Source organism: Haliotis rubra, unplaced genomic scaffold (assembly GCF_003918875.1).
Source record: "Haliotis rubra isolate DU_JTF1 unplaced genomic scaffold, ASM391887v1 Scf597, whole genome shotgun sequence".
NCBI lineage: Eukaryota > Metazoa > Mollusca > Gastropoda > Lepetellida > Haliotidae > Haliotis > Haliotis rubra.
In genome coordinates this window covers 150,198-166,285 of record NW_025767298.1, presented here as the reverse complement: position 1 = coordinate 166,285, position 16,088 = coordinate 150,198, and the positions used below count along the sequence as shown (strand labels likewise).

The window sequence follows — 16,088 nt, the reverse complement described above, 5'->3', positions numbered from 1 at the left end:
TGCAAGTCAAAATACCGGTTTTCGATCAGCGTATAGCAATACGTATCGTTTTCATGTCTGAACCGGTAAACCGGTTATATTGCGCAGCCCTATCGTTGACATAAACGGTCAATATGTGACAGTAACAACCCATTCTGCTATTGGATACTCAGGTATGTGATACCGTGGGTACAAATACTGAGCTGTATCACAGGAAAATACAGACGCTTCCCATCACAAACCACGAAATGGATGACAAATGTTGTTTCACCTCACGCTTTTTCTTCAGACCAAACATATCGATACAACTCGATAAAAATAATAAATAAAACTTCGAGGCTTGGATATTAGTATTAAACATTATGCAGTATGTATCGTGTGTAACGAATCTACATCTGATGCTTACCTAACACTCTCCGTACATACGTACTTTGAATTGATAACTGATTGTTAATTGATTGTAAACATTTCTAATATTGACTGATTATGTGAGGTGAGGTGAAATTGGGTTTTACGTCGCACTTGAGAATATTTCGCTCATATGACGACGTGCATGTGCGGCTGCTTGTACTAGCCCAGACTTAAGCTGGTTTTATAGTGCTAGCCCACTGAGATACCATGCCGCATGAATACCCCACTCAGACACATTATACTGACTCCGAGCCGACCAGTCCTTGTTGTACCCATTAATGCCGAGCGCCAGGCAGGGACCAACAAGTACCATATTTTAACGTCTTTTGGTATGACGCAACCGGGGATCGAACCCGCGACCTTCCGCTCTCCGGGCGGACGCTCTAACCACTACACCACGGAGGCGGTCGACTGATTATGTACATCATTCAGAGGCTATGTAATAAACTCGTCGTATATCTACTCGGGTCTTGTGAGTGTGTTGTGAGTGGCTTGGTATAGTGGAACCTCCAGCCAAGCGAGCTAATTCCCTACACTCGCGTTTTAATATTAGGAAGGAAGAGATCGTACATGCATAAATGAGTACCGGAATTCGTTGGGACAGAAACAGAAACATTATGACAATATGTGGGTTGTTATTTTTCCTTGCAGCCAAGGCAAACAGTTGTAAATCAGTAAAACCGTTAAGGCTGTGTGTGATATTGATTCAGTCATGGCGACGCGATTGAAACTATACATGTACTAAGTTGTGTTGAATGAACCAGAGCATAGAAAATCATCTTTTAAATTTGTACTCCCCTAATTCCAGCCGATACTCCTCCCTTGCTTACTCAAAAAAACTAATGAGCACGTTTATATGCAACGAAAAGCCGCACGGATCTCTACAAATATGAGAAAATGGTACCCATTGTTATATCTGACGTTTGCTTTTTTTTACATTTCAAACAATAGCGGGGCGTGACATCACGGGGAGGCTTGGCATTGACGACCGAGACCATTTGTCACTTCATTATAAAAGTGTGTGAAATATTCAGGGATTCGTGTCAAGAAGCTGAGTTTGAATTATACCTGGTTTATAGGCGCAACATAACCGACATCAGCGGGTGGCCAATTATTACGTACAAACATGGCGGACCGATTGTTGACGACAAATTTACGCGGGAGATCAAAGTGTCATAACTCGTTGAATATAAACAGGCTTACCTCAATATTTTGTGATGTGTCCCTTGTTCCTTATTATTTTCAACATCCGCCTCGGAATTGATGAATAAAGATTTCTGATGAAATCCAGGGGAATATCTTCCCAGATGTCCCGCACTTCAGCCGACTGAATGTTTCTTCGGCGTCCCTGAAGTCTATTCTTCAGGTCAGGTAGAGCCAACAGTTCTCAATAATATTTGCGTCTGGACTCTGTGCAGGCCACAACATTTCAGTAATGTCATTTTGTCGCTTGAAATCCTGAACGACACAGGCCCGATATACAGAGGCGTTGTCATCTTGGAAGATGTACCGGTTTCCCGGAAAATGTCTGGCTATAACGGGCCAAAGCATATCCTCGAGGATTTCTGTGTATTTCTGAGCATTTATATGCTGCCATTAACAACACGAATGGTACCAACACCATGCCAGGTGATACAACCCCACGCCATCAAACTGACGCGTGGCTGTCGTCCCGGACAAAGACATTGTGGGAGGTATTGTTTTCCCCAATGATAAGTTTACACTCGTCAGAGAAGATCACTCGAATCCAGTAATTATTCACTGTACGATACCGTTGCCCCCTTGCCCTGGCCAAACGATTTCTAACATTATGGTCACGAATTCGGATTTTCTTTCTAACAACACGTCTATGAAATTTATTTTCATATAATCGTCTCCTTACAGTCCTCGCCGATACACGTGTAGCCCTATTGTTGTTCAAATTCTCAGTTATTTCACCCAAAGGTGAAATCATATTGTCTCTGACCAACCTCAAAAGTTGTCGATTGTCCTGAGGAGTCATTTTTCTCATACGGCCTGTTCTGTGAGCATTCTCGACTGATCCACGTCGATTAAACTGCTTTACCACCGAATATACGCCAGAATATGTAGCAGACGGTAAATGGATAAAATAGAGTCACGTGACAGACACATGACATCATGGTCGATCATGTGACAAGATATTACGGCGATACGCGGTGTCGTTTTTGAGTAGCAGTATGTTAAAAACGGGCATCGCTATACACGATATCAACGCCGGTACAATTGTACGTAATAATATGGCCATGCGCTGTACATATGAACGCGATTTTCTACAATAAGTTCACTTCGGCGTTCGTTTATTTTCCGAAACATTATGACGTTTCATGATCATTGTGAATAGTTAAAACAAACAACAACGAAAATAAAAACCCGGATCACTAATATGGTTTCTTGAAATTTAATTCTCCAAATATATATTTAAATGTGTAAAAAATGGCGAGATTGACGATGTATGTAGTTTTCAGGGTTTTTTCCCCCTCTAATATGAGTGAACGACATCACAAAAGACGTAATTGCCCAGAGTAATTTCTGTGCATTTCTGTTCGTGATATATTTGAATATGAAATTACGACATCAAAGAGGGTTGTTGGGAAGGCCGCGTACCGATCCGTCGAATTTTTGATTTCAGAATGGTAAAATGCATTCGACGGATCGGCACTGTGATCTTAGCTATGAATTAGTTATCAAAACATTGGATCATACCAAAAACATGACGCAAGGGGTGTTGGGTGGTTTGACTCTGACGGTTTGAAATTCGACCGATTAGCGCAGAACCACTCAAGCATGATTCGACGGATCCGCACTGCTGGCTGTTCAAAATTCGACGGATTAGGCCGTAATGGTTGGGAAAGGTCATTTATTTTATCATTAGCAAACGCATTCACCCGTGGCTGGGCAAATCTAATTATGTATTCGCTCAAAAAAGATACTAATGGAATAGCAATCGACTCAAGCTGAATGTTATACAGTTTTGTTACACTGTTTGCACAAATAAATTAAGACCGTAGCAACACATTGTGTACATATACGTTTCTTGAAACAGCCACACCGTCAAAGGTGAAGTGAAATTGAGTTTAACGTCGTGCTTGCGAATATTTCGCTCATATGACGACGTGCATGCGTGTGTATGTGTATGTGCGGCTGCTTGTACTAGCCCAGACTTAAGCTGGCTTTATAGTGCTAGCCCACTGAGATACCATGCCGCAGTGAAGCATGAATACCCCACTCAGACACATTATACTGACTCCGAGCCGACCAGTCCGTGTTGTACCCATTAATGCCGAGCGCCAGGCAGGGACCAACAAGTACCATATTTTAACGTCTTTTGGTATGACGAGGCCGGGGATCGAACCCGCGACCTTCCGCTCTCCGGGCTGACGCTCTAACCACCACACCAAGAAGGCGGTCACACCGTCAGTGTCCTGCGGAACACCAAGACCGCTGACGGTCAGGCACAATGAGGTTTGAAGCAGTAAGCTGCGCATGGAGACACAAGAACACTTGTACCTAAACCACGTGAAATGGGTCTACTGAGGTCCAATGACGTCAATTGTTTTATCAATCAACACCGGTGACGTCATATTACAAGGGACATGAGTCAGTGTGTGTTTATTATGAAAATAGAGTTCACAATAACTGTGCAAAATATAAATCGATATAATACAATAAATAAATCAGTTTTTTGTGGCATATGTACTGTTTTGACTTTGAAACTACATGTATTAGAAAAATACCTTCGTGTAAAACTTGTCCTCAAAGCCTCTAGTCTGAACTGACGTAAGACAAAAAAGTAACAAAAATTAGTTTATTGCGAACTCGTCCAAATCATTATACATGATTCCTGGATACAACAACTACAACTAAAAACCAAAAACAAAAACAAGACAAACAATCCAAAGTAATGTACACTATCTATTGATTGCAGTGACGTACTTAGCACTGTCTATATAAACACAGGAAACCGTGACGTACTTAGCACTGTCTATATAAACACAGGAAACCGTGACGTACTAAGCACTGTCTATATAAACACAGGAAACCGTGACGTACTTAGCACTGTCTATATAAACACAGGAAACCGTGACGTACTAAGCACTGTCTATCTAAACACAGGAAACCGTGACGTTCTTAGCACTGTCTATATAAACACAGGAAACCGTGACGTACTTAGCACTGTCTATATAAACACAGGAAACCGTGACGAACTTAACACTGTCTATATAAACACAGGAAACCGTGACGTACTTAGCACTGTCTATATAAACACAGGAAACCGTGACGAACTTAGCACTGTCTATATAAACACAGGAAACCGTGACGTACTTAGCACTGTCTATATAAACACAGGAAACCGTGACGTACTTAGCACTGTCTATATAAACACAGGAAACCGTGACGCACTTAACACTGTCTATATAAACACAGGAAACCGTGACGAACTTAACACTGTCTATAAACACAGGAAACCGTAAACACAGGAAACCGTGACGCACTTAACACTGTCTATATAAACACAGGAAACCGTGACGAACTTAACACTGTCTATATAAACACAGGAAACCGTGACGAACTTAACACTGTCTATATAAACACAGGAAACCGTGACGAACTTAGCACTGTCTATATAAACACAGGAAACCGTGACGAACTTAGCACTGTCTATATAAACACAGGAAACCGTGACGAACTTAACACTGTCTATATAAACACAGGAAACCGTGACGAACTTAACACTGTCTATATAAACACAGGAAACCGTGACGAACTTAACACTGTCTATATAAACACAGGAAACCGTGACGCACTTAACACTGTCTATATAAACACAGGAAACCGTGACGAACTTAGCACTGTCTATATAAACACAGGAAACCGTGACGAACTTAGCACTGTCTATATCAACACAGGAAACCGTGACGAACTTAGCACTGTCTATATAAACACAGGAAACCGAGACGAACTTAACACTGTCTATATAAACACTGGAAACCGTGACGAACTTAACACTGTCCAGCCAAACACATTTTAAAAGCAGTGACGTACTTTGCACTATTTATCCAAACACGGGGTGGAAGCAGTGATCGCCGGACTTCACAGGGATGACGTAATTCACACATTCATCCCCCAAAGCCGTACAAAACACGCCCCTGTTTCTTCAAAGCGTACACAACGTCCATTGTGGTTACCGTCTTCCTCTTGGCGTATTCAGTGTACGTCACCACGTCACTGATAAGGTTTTCCAAAAACTTCTTCAATACAACTCTCACTTCCTCATAGACTGGTTTGGATATGCGCTTCACGCCCCCTCTTCTCGCCAGACGCCGGATGCTGTTTCGCGTGATGGCACCGATGTAGTCCGGGCTCAGGACCATCCTGTGTCTGGCGGACTCGATTAGGGTCACCTGCCCTCCCTTGACCAACTTTGCCTTTTGCCATTATCTTACGTTGTTGCTTGTCTGGAACAGTCCAATATTATTGAATTACAGGTGTGACGAGTCACTGACGGTTTGGTTGGTTGATCTGTTGTTTAATGCCGCACTCTTTAGCCATATTCCAGCTATATGGCGGCGGTCTGTAAATAATCGAGTCTGTGTGTGCGTCGCGCGTGCGTGTGTGTGTGTCTGTCTGTGGGAACGGGGTGGGTGCAAGGTTTTCAATTAACTCAAACTACTGGCAAACAAGGATAAGTTGGACCGGCGCAGAGACCGCGTTTACGAAAAGTATAGGCGGTGCACGGCATAGAGCAAACCCATTTGGTTTGTGAAAGGTAGAGCAGATGTAGGCTAATGCACGTGCATTACATGACGATGACATTGATTCCGCGCGTAGCCGCACACGCCTTGCGCCACCCATCGCACTACACTTGATCGCGGACAACCTGGGTCCCCTTCGTTAACAATGGCAAGCGCCAGTGGGCGGCACTCATACATGTATGCTAATACGGGTCAATTGTCAGGTCGGTGTCCAACTTATCTTTGTTCGCCAGTAAATAAAATAAACCACGGTTTTAACGAATACAAATGGACCACTAAATTTTCGACTAAAATAAACAGCAAAAGTCGTGACATACATCCTTCAGTTCGTGTTCGCTGGGGTAGTTTACTCCAATACATTTTGGTGGGTTTCTTTCCATCCCCTTGGAAGTTGTAACAGGTCTTCAACGAATGTCTTATTTTCATAGGGTGGTAAATATTTTCACGTACACAAATACGTAACGGTATCTTAGGCGCTTTTAAACAGGATGCTGTTATATAACGAGGTCGTTCTTCTTCAACCAAAGTTACTCATGTGGGACGCTCGCTAATACGCTCCTGTAATGTGTCTTCTTCATTTTAAGACGATCCCGGTTGGAACTGATCTTCAGCAAACCCATGCTTGTCGTAACCGAAGATCCGGGTTAGAGTTGATCTTCAGTAACCCATGCTTGTCGTTACCGAAGATCCGGTTAGAGTTGATCTTCAGTAACCCATGCTTGTCGTAACCGAAGATCCGGGTTAGAGTTGATCTTCAGTAACCCATGCTTGTCGTAACCGAAGATCCGGTTAGAGTTGATCTTCAGTTACCCATGCTTGTCGTTACCGAAGATCCGGTTAGAGTTGATCTTCAGTAACCCATGCTTGTCGTAACCGAAGATCCGGGTTAGAGTTGATCTTCAGTAACCCATGCTTGTCGTAACCGAAGATCCGGGTAAGAGTTGATCTTCAGTAACCCATGCTTGTCGTAACCGAAGATCCGGGTTAGAGTTGATCTTCAGTAACCCATGCTTGTCGTAACCGAAGATCCGGGTTAGAGTTGATCTTCAGTAACCCATGCTTTTGTAAGAGGCGACTAACGTGAGCGGTGGTCAGGCTCGCTGACTTGGTTGATACCAAAGACATATTATCCAAATTGCGTAGATCGATGTACATGCTGTTGATCACTGGATAATCTGGTCCATACTCGATTATTTACATACTACATTTATAGCATTATAGCTGGAATATTGCTGAGTGCAAACCAACCAGCCTGTTACGAATCACTCGCGCTGAACCAAACCATATCCCCTTCATGAATTGAATACAATATTCGTGGTCACAAGAATCGAATATTTACGACATATGTGGGTGGCTGTTCTTACTTGGACCTAGTTCGTTGTTTATCCAAGTGAGATATCACTGGAATGAATAGAATACATCCAAGCCGTGCAGTAACGTAACTTGTCTTATTTTGACTGACTGAGTACGGTTTTACGCCATTTTTAGCAATATTCCAGCAATATCACGACTGGGGACACCAGAAATGGGCTTCACAAATTGTACCCATGTGAGGAATCGAACCCGGGCCTTCGGCGTGACGAGCGAACGCTTTAACCACTAGGCTACCCCACCGCCACTGTCTTATTTTGAAATAGTCCCCTCACGGCACTGACATTAGACAAGACGCCAGGCGCGTAACAAGCCAATTTGTTCGTGTACAATAATATAAGCCCTATTTCGATAGTATTGAGGGTTTGCCCAACCACTTTAGCAACAATCAGGTGTAAGCCCGGGCTTTTTATAATGGTACTGTAGCTATGCGCCCCTGGACGCGGCAATGTTCGCAATGTATTGTTGTTTGGTTTATCGAAAATATCATTTAAATGTTTTAAGTTAAGTCATTACATGAAATGTTGGCAGGGTTTCACACAGACTTTGAAAAAGAGAGTCATGGTGACTCACAGTATTATTTTGGGGGGTCATTTTCAATGTTTGGGAGTCATGAAATTTTTAGTGTAATATTTATTTGTTTATATAAAAAACCAAGAGTTTTGCAGTGATTTTGTTGTTTTGTGTTGTATTGCCATTTAAATGTTACCGGAAGTCAATAAATAGTTTATTTTTCACAGTTCAAATCAGTCATAACAAAATCCAGTAAACTGAACAAATAATCATGCTTGTGATTTATTCACTGTAGCATACAGTTATTAACATGAATTGAAAGAAATATCTAAATTAATGAAGACCTCATGAAAACTATCATTGTTTGCTTAAATATCAAATCAATTTTATTGAACTGAATATTGGGGGTCACTCATAAAACTTGCGTCAAGCTTGACTTGTATGGTAATATTTTGAGAGTCTTTTACAAAATTATTGCATCAAATACGCAGGAATCACGCGTCATGTAAAACCCTGTGTTGGTTATTTAAATTCCTAGATATTTACCATAAAGTATTCATGAAAATATATTCGTATTCTTTACTATATATTCGTAAAACACTGACGAGGTTTTAGCGCTATATCAGTTTTATATATTGCTAACACTCCGTCAGTGACAATATACACCTTGATGCCAGTTTTGAGCGTGACAACTTGTAACTTGTAATACATATTACAAGCCCCTGCACGTGGTAACTCGAATCACGGTGTATTTGTTGCAGCCCTACTGCACACCACACCGTTTGGTATGTTGAAATTAGACACCGGAATATTATATCTACACAGCTTCGAGACGAGACGCCGGTAAGGCGAAATAAAAAACTGACAAAGCTGGCATGGTGTCGAAGTGACAAAATTCACGACTGTCACTAACAACTTCACACACAAACTGACTGTTCACAACCCGCGATAATGTCGACCATGTGCGAAAGCGAACGTGCTGACATATTTCAACCACCTCAGAATGTTTTACCTCGCGTTATATTGTTCAAACGTTATAGACAAAACAGTGAGTCAAATTGTAGCAACATATATTGTTCCAGATACAAATAGTCCACATTTGATGAAAGAGATTTCTTACCAGAAGTATTTGCAAAATTGAAATCCTCGGGCGCTCTTGACCTTGCCGACCATGTGCTATTTAAAGGGAGGTCACTCTCAAACCAACCTTCTAAACTGGGCCCCACTCGGATCGAAGCTGCGCATAATATGCAAGTGAGGTCTTCTGTCCTGACAACGCGATAATAATCACTCACTATGTAGTATGACAGTGAAAGGGTTGCTCTATCGAAAATAGTATGAAAACGGGACAACCTGGGCAAAAGAGTACATATTTCTACTAATGGTGTATGAAAAATCAGTAAATCCGGCCTTTATATAAGAGTACGCCTGTTATAAGTATTCACACGGAAAAAGTGAACAAAGTTTTACCAATATTTTATAACGATATATGTTATTGAAAACTGGAAATATTACAGACTAACTGACCACGTTCCTCAATCTTAAACCTGTCAAGGGTCACATTGATAACGAACATCGGACATAATCCGGGACCGGTATCTATTGGACATACTATTTGACTATTTGCTAGCTTCATCAAACTTGGTACACATATCAAGCATGATCCCCAGATGTGCCTTTTGGGGTTTAGACCCAGATATGAATTTCAATTTTTGCAGTTTCCATGGAAACGTGACTTAGGCTGTGGCTATGAGGATGTCATCTTGTCCAGAGCAGATCTCCTAAATTATTCGTGATAGCTTAACCACACTTGGTACACATGTCAACCTGGGCCTAGATTTTCGAAGCTCTCTTAGCGCTAAGATAGTCGTAAGTGCCATACATTAACATTAAGTTACGACTATCTTAGCGCTAAGAGAGCTTCGAAAATCTAGGCCCATGATCCCTAGATGTGCCTTTTGGGGGTTAGACCCAGATATGAATTTAATGTTTTTGCTGTTTTCACGGAAACGTGACTATGAGGATGTCATCTTGTCCGGAGCAGATCTCCCAAACTATACATGCTAGCTTCATCAAACTTGGTACATATGTCAAGCATGAACCCTAGATGTGCCTTTTGGGGTTTAGACCCAGATATGAACTTTTTTTGTGTGGTTTCCATGGAAACGTGACTTAGGCTGTGACTATGAGGATGTCATCTTGTCCGGAGCAGATCTCCCAAACTATACATGCTAGCTTCATCAAACTTGGTACATATGTCAAGCATGATCCCTAGATGTGCCTATTGGGGGTTAGACCCAGATATGAACTTTATTTTTTGTGGTTTCCATGGAAACATGACTTAGGCTGTGACTGTGAGGATGTCATCTTGTTGCATTTCCATGGCAACAAGTTAGGCTTCAACTGATTTTGGTGGGTGTGCTCCTCTCTGAAGCAGATCTTAAAACCCTTTCAATACTCTCCTTCCACTTTGCTGTATACACTCCAAAACATTTGACATAATCATAACTAGCAGACATATTCATAAAGAGTATTTTGCCGTCGCGGGGGATATTGATGACTTTGTCTTCTTGTTGTATTGATGCCGAGCTGTCAGTCCTTTAATAATTGCTTTGTGATGGTATTATCGTTATAAGTAAGCCTAATTAAAGTTTATCCATTTTTAGTGATGTGACTAGACTATCAGCCTAAACGGGGAAGATTGGTGGTGTGATGGTAGACATTTGTGTGTACTTGCACTAGCAATAGCACTTAGCACTGGTCAGGTCAGACAGAGTACGTTTTTAGTGGGGTGGGGCGTGTCCATCTTAAATTGATTGTAAACCTGAACTTTACAAACCAACTATTGAAAAATTAGGCATACTAGTGAGGTGAGGTGAAATTGGGTTTAACGTCGTGCTTGAGAATATTTCGCTCATATGACGACGTGCATGCGTGTGTATGTGTATGTGCGGCTGCTTGTACTAGCCGAGACTGAAGCTGGTTTTATAGTGCTAGCTCACTGAGATACCATGCCGCAGTGAAGCATGAATACCCCACTCAGACACATTATACTGACTCCAAGCCGACCAGTCCTTGATGTACCCATTAATGCCGAGCGCCAGACAGGGACCAACAAGTACCATATTCTAACGTCTTTTGGTATGACGCGGTCGGGGATCGAACCTGCGACCTTCCGCTCTCCGGGCGGACACTCTAACCACTACACCATGGAGGCGGTCAGGCATACTAGTAAAGAGACCATATAGACTGTTGCTATTTTCATTTTCCTGTAAAAAATGAAAGTTAATTGGTTCCACCCAGTTTTTGAAAAGTTGTTGCAAAGGACCAGCTGACCCCCGCGGGAGATCAGGTTCTGTAGCAGCTGCCTTTATGGTGGTCACCACCGACACACCCTTGCTGCTTTTGTAATTATTCCACTGTTTTTCAGGACATTGTGCCGCAGTCTCTTCTGGAGAACTACCTAGGTATGGTTGACCCATCTCGGGCACAGACAGTGGACACAGAGATTGCCCTGCACTGGGTATACAATCTCCCTGCCGTGGCATACACTCTTGGGAGACAAAATTAGCACTGCATTAAAAACCTGTATGAAACTTTGGCCCAAGATATGCTGGTAAATGAGGTAAACTCCCTACTTACTATATTTCTAAGTATCTGCACTGTTCCTGGTTATGCGTTGTCGGTAGGGCTGCGCGATATAACCGGTTCAGACATGAAAATGATACGGTATTTTGACATGCATTCAGAAAACTTCGTAACACTCGGAAATCTTCCGATGTTTCCGTTTTTCACATAGAAAGTCAAATTCAGTTCGGTTTGAAGTTGTGTTCTTAATTTTCGTTCAAGTGTTTCGCATTGTTGTTTTTTATCTGAATGTTTTAAATATTAACTCATTAATGACCAGTGATCTCTGTTATGTCCTTTTCCTTGTTTCGTTTGTGCCAAATATTATTTACATTTTAATTTTGCCATGATTAAAAGTTTTTATTAAAGCTTAATCAAGCATTGTGATTTAGTTGTGTTTTTGCTTTATAAATCAAACATTAACTTAATTTTTTTGTTAAAAAAACCTTCTTGCAATATATTGCAATACATATCGCAATATATGCTTTCGCATCGCAATATATCGCAATATGAAAATTCTCTGCAATACCCACCTCTAGTTGTGGGTGGTCTGGTTGGTGACGTGAGCCATGACAGGTGCATGCTGAATGTTGTCTTCCCCTCTTGCTCTGTATGTATTGTGTGTTCATTGCTTTTATGGGGCGGTGGGGTAGCCTAGTGGTTAAAGCGTTGGCTCGTCACGCCGAAGACCCGGGTTCGAATCCCCACATGGGTACAATGTGTGAAGCCCATTTCTGGTGTCCCCCGTCGTGATGTTGCTGGAATATTGCTAAAAGCGGCGTAAAACCAAACTCAGTCAGTCAGTCATTGCTTTTATTTAAAGATTTAAATCTTCCTGTTTTAAAGACGCTTGACTTTGTGGATTCAGGGATGTTGAAAACCAATTGTACCATGACGTATACAGTAACAACTCACTGACACGTGCAGGGGCTTTCGGGTGTTTCCGCCACGTTCCGAACACAGCCGAGCTAATCACAAAATAATCAGTTCAATCATTTTCCTCCAATAACTGGGGCGTTTGTCTGTTACATCTCACCAGATTGCCTGAAAAATGTTATCAAAAAGTCCAGATCTAATACAGCTCCAGGGCCTGATGGCATTTGAAACCGGAACTGGAAACTGTTCCCCTGTGTCCAAACATCATTACTTCACTGTTTCAACTCTCTTGTGGACACAGGTGATGTTCCTCCATGGTTCTGCAAAGGTCGCACAATACTCCTCCCCAAAAAGGGAGACTTGACTGATCCCAAAAACTTCCGCCCTATCACATGTTTGAATAATCAATATAAAATCTTCACGGGGTGTTTAACAAGCCTCGTGTCATCTTACTGCTCTTCCAATGATATAATTTACAGAGAGCCGAAGAGAGCAAGAAAGGGATGTTTGGGGTGCAATGATCAACATCTTGTACCAAAAATTATTTTGGAAGAGGCTAAACCATATCACCGCAACCTGTCCATGTGCTGGATTGACTACAAAAAAAGCATACGACTCTGTCCGTCATGAATGGATTCTGAAGTCTCTTCGTTGTATTGACCTCCCTGAGTAAGTACTTGATTTACTCAAGTCTTTAATGAGTTGCTGGTCGACTCAACTTGAGATGTACTCGCAAGGGCAGGTGCAGACTTCGGAATCTATTCCATAGTGCAGGGGCTTATGTAGCAAAAATGCTTCCCGTGGGAAGTACATGTTAATTTTTTGGAACCACGGATAATTGTAATCAGTATTGCATATGGATTCAGAAAAAAAACATGGTTCCATTTTGTCTGATGATTATAAGTGTCATTCTGTGGTAACTAAACATCAGATCCCGTAATCGAGCTGTAACACCAATGTGAGAAAAACATATTTTTATAAACCTATCACAACATAGGCATGTAGTATATCAAAATGTACTTTGTGATGGGTGTTTTACAACTGCCATTATATATCATGAATCTCAATAATATATGTATGCATAATAATCAATATGATCATGATTGCTTCTGCCCAAACCGAAGGTTTGTTGCAGAGGGTATGCATTCAACCCTGTTGGTGTGTGTGTGTGTGTGTATATTTATGTGTTAGTATCTTTACTCAAATACTACTTGGTGGATTTCAATGAAACTTACTGGATCTCTTGAGTATGTCCCCGGGACAAATCAATTAGATGTTGAAGAAAGTACACTCTTCAAAAAAAAGAAACGCGAAAGCAAAATATCATTGACAAATTTGGTCTTATTCAATTATGTGAATCAACCAAAATAAACGGTACAGAAGGGAAATTATGTAAAGCAATACATTGGTATCTCGTGCACATTTCACAAGAATGATAGTCATCATAGTCGTTACTGCTGTCCACGAGGTGACGTTGACGTTACTACCTTGTATGACCACCTCTTACTGCTAGAACTGCACGACACCTCCATGACACAGATAGAATCAGTTGTTGGATGTTTCGATGTGGAATCCTTCTCCATTCCTCCTGCAGCATGTTGAACACATGTTACTGTTAAAGCCTCAATGGAGGATTACGACGTTGACGTACACGTTTATATGTCTGATCCCACAGGTAATCAATTGGTTTCAGATCCGTGGATCTGGATCTGGACATTGATGTTGTTACTGTCCAGGTAGTCCACTGTAGCAGGTGCTGTGTGAAGTCTGGCGTTGTCCTGTTGGTACAGCTCTCTTTGGCAGTCGACAAGGCGATGCACGTGAGGACAGAGAATCTGGTCGACATATCGAGCGGCCTTAAGATTGCCTTGGACGAGCACCAATTCCATTATACAGGTGGATGAGATGGCTCCCCACATCATCACACCATCTCCACCAAATCTGTCCACTTGCCTGATGCAGTTTGGATGCAAAACGTTCATTGCGTGGTCTGTAGACACGTTGTCTTCCGTCACGTCACTTGAGGGGATACCGTGATTCATTACTGAACCATATGTGCCTCCAGTTTCCAAGGGTCCATGGCTGCACCACGTTACTCCACCTGACTCACGGACGTTGATGTACTCGTGTCAGAGAGGGGGCAACTTTTGGACGCCTGGCACGCATACCTACCTTTCGGAGACGGTTCCTGATTGTCTGGGCGGACATTCTCCGGACTCCAAACCGTTCTTGTCCTGTGTCCCGGGCTGAGCGATGGAAGTGACGTAGGTGGGTTACCCGGATATAGCGGTCATGGGCTGGAGTGGTGACTCACGGAGTTCCTGGTCTTGGATGGTCATTTGTCGAAATGGCAATATTTCGGTGGGCACCGTTGAGACGTCCCATTTTCTCTCATCCTGTATTTGCAAGGGTCTTGGATGAATTTGCGAGATGCATTTGGGTCTTTTATAGTCTTAGGTTGTACTCATGCTTTGCACGTGAAAAGCAATAATTGCGGCTTTTGGTTGTGTTCAGTAACAGTCAAGCTCATCATGACAATCATGATCGATAAAACCATTCAAAATCATTTGTTTATGGTTGCTTTCGTTCACGCATGTTCTTCTAAACCATACCAACAATAATATTCAACCCTCAAAGCATGCTTAATTTGACATATGCGTACAAACGTTCGATCATTATTTTCAAATTATATTTTGCGTTTCTTTTTTTATATTTTTGAAGAGTGTATGTGAAAGTACATGTACACATAAGTACTTTGAAAATAATCGCAATGTTATAATAAATGGAGAATATGAATAATATCTCAACGTTATGGATGGATTTGAATGAATCTTGGTGGTTATGTTAGGTATGACACAAATACTATCTGCGTTCGGTTTGGTGAAAGTACATTAAAGTACAAGTACACAGTGAATGGAGATTGCTCTGCAAGGCGGGGGCGTGCCCTATATCACGGGCCAGACACGGTGGGTGTTGTTGTTTAAACGTCGCGTGGACGACGACTATACACAATCCATTGACATGTTGCACATCGACGTGAAGCTGGTTCCCAGGTCCAACTGGTGGTATCATCAGAAGTGACCTGTCTTTAACGGGTTCGAAGCCGAGGCGCTTTTAAGCCCGAATTGACCCGATTTACACCCGTATTTCACGCTGCAGATGCATGTCATGTTTCGTACATCGACCACAGGGCTTTGTCGTTACTATGGATCGAAAGCCCCGGGTCTTAGCTTTAACGTCATGTGCGACACGTGCGGATGTCGTCACGTTTTCCCACCCTTAAAGCCATCCCAAGCTAAGCCCCGTGCGCTCAGATTTGACTGATCTGTGCGTCCCGTTTGCACTGATCGTCTCACACGCGGAACCCTTTTGCCACTGCTGTATATCAACACAATGGGCCGAAACGACAATTATAGAGTTTGGGAATTACGATAAAATGATGATCTACCGGACAGGGCATGTGCGCTTAAACGCGATCCTACACATACACTTTACGAATGGAAAGCCAGAACTGGGCATTGGCTTTTGACGTCAAGT

At 42.2% G+C, this 16,088-nt stretch overlaps 1 long non-coding RNA gene across 1 annotated transcript; it reads left to right on the top strand.

The window, feature by feature from the left end:
- Positions 1-2,503: 2,503 nt before the first annotated feature.
- Positions 2,504-15,461, top strand: LOC124255201. Its single transcript, XR_006892640.1, has 3 exons — positions 2,504-2,661; positions 14,288-14,297; positions 15,449-15,461. It is a non-coding gene; the product is annotated as an uncharacterized LOC124255201 (long non-coding RNA).
- Positions 15,462-16,088: the final 627 nt, after the last annotated feature.